This window comes from Pieris brassicae, chromosome 10 (genome assembly GCF_905147105.1).
Source record: "Pieris brassicae chromosome 10, ilPieBrab1.1, whole genome shotgun sequence".
Classification (NCBI taxonomy): Eukaryota; Metazoa; Arthropoda; class Insecta; order Lepidoptera; family Pieridae; genus Pieris; species Pieris brassicae.
The window spans coordinates 9,289,387-9,291,365 of NC_059674.1; the positions used below are offsets into that span (position 1 = coordinate 9,289,387).

Consider the following 1,979-nt stretch of genomic DNA (forward strand, 5'->3'; position numbering starts at 1 on the left):
TGGACACTTCCTTATGTTAAAAATCCTAAAGAAAAACTTTATTATACATATAATAAAGTTACATTTTAACTAAATATTAGTTATAAAAAACTAATATTTAGTTAAAAAGTAAACGAAAAGTACTAAGAAATTCCGTTTCACCATCTCACAAGTTCCGAAGATGTTGTTTAAGATTGTTAGTAAATGTGTAAATTGTTGAATTGCTAGTGAAAATTTAGTTTTTAAGAAATTTGGGACTCTGAAGGAGAAAAGCGTTGGACAAAGAAAGTGAGTTTTTTGGGTAGCTTATACGTAGGTTACTTCCGTACTACGTACTTCGAGTGGTAGGTACTAAAACTCAATTCAAACAGCGCCATCTATACTTAACAATAACTTGACATATTGGCATTTTCCGTTTCCAAGTATCATAAAAACAAAAAGACGGTATTGAACTCTTCTATTACGTTCATTATCGCTATTCGGAGTTACAGACTACGGCTATTTAAGTAACATTGTACAGGGGTTTGTTCAAGATAATTTTTTTTCACATTCCTAATATTTCTTCAAATCGAGCAAAAAAGCGTCCGTTCCTACCATCCTTATCTCGAAGTTGTTCATTTTCCCCCAATAACTGCATTGTTAATTAAATGAGAAGCCTGAAAATTCAGTTACCTAGCTAGTATTGTATAAACATAGTAGATTTCAAATTTCATTCAATTTGGACCAGTAGTTTAGGAATTATAACTAGTCATACTTCTTAATTTTGTCACCCACTGATTGACCGATCAACCTCTAAGGAACTTCTAGCAGAAACAGAAGCTATTAGCATATATTTTGCTCTTACTATTGCCAATATATTAAACTCAAAAGATTTGTATATTAAAGATATGGTCACTATAAGATGTTAGGTTAGCTAACGTAATAAGTTAAGACAGTACCTTCTGTCATTAGGGACTTAATAAGTTGATCAACTTGGTATTTCTATGACCACTCCTCAAGGTAAAGAGGAAGACTTGCGAGACTTATTTTACAAGTTAGTTTTTGATGATATTTATTTTTCATGAATCATATTTATTATGTACTACAGAGTACTTATACGGAGCTGGATATATTCGGAAGTGGGCTGATCAATTTTAAAGTAGGCACTGTTAAGTGCCGATGTCATACCTAATCCACTGTTTTGCTGGTATTTTTATTTTATTTTGTACCAAAATTTATATTCATTTTAGAAAAGATATGTGCTAGAGATTTAGCATTATGTTTGATATGAGTAAACGTCAATTTACTTTTATTTCAACGTAGGCTTTCTTTTGGTCAGAGCTTTCAAGTTTCCGTAGTGTAGCGGTTATCACGTGTGCTTCACACGCACAAGGTCCCCGTTTCGATCCCGGGCGGAAACATCTTTTGTCCATTTTGATAAACATTACATGTGTGTGGTAGACGTTGCAACGCATTTGTTTTGCCGTTTTGGAGCAAGTTTGTGAGCATACAATTATTTTGCCGGTAATCGAACCCCATATCTTCGAGTTGTACACCATAATATCATCTGTTACCAACCAAATAAGTGTTAATTGCTATATAAAAATGTAATTATGTATTTTTATTTATTCTCTTTTCACTGTCAGATCATGAACCAGTCTAGCCTAAACTAATCAGTAAGTTAATTCTAACCTAATTTACTAATAAGGATATAACATAAGAAAGTGTTCTTACAATCTCTATTAAAGGGATTACCATCTGTTCTTGTATTTTATTTTTTCGCAGATTTAATCTAATACGCAAACATTTAACTAAATTAATACTACTAATTGCCATACACACAGTTATCATTAACTTAACTGAGCTAGGCAATTGATTTATGACTTAGCTTTAACTGAATGCTTAAAATAATGTTAGATAATCGGACGTTTAATTTCGTTTCTGAGAGTCGTTGTGTTGTTTTATTTAAATTTCATTAATAAATCACAAATAATTATTTTAACCTTCCATAAAGAAAATGT

The 1,979-nt window shown here is 31.5% G+C and overlaps 1 non-coding gene across 1 annotated transcript; it reads left to right on the forward strand.

Annotated features, from left to right (window-relative positions):
- The first annotated feature begins 1,306 nt into the window (after positions 1 to 1,306).
- On the forward strand, positions 1,307 to 1,379 carry Trnav-cac. Its single transcript has one exon. It is a non-coding gene; the product is annotated as a tRNA-Val (tRNA).
- Positions 1,380 to 1,979: the final 600 nt, after the last annotated feature.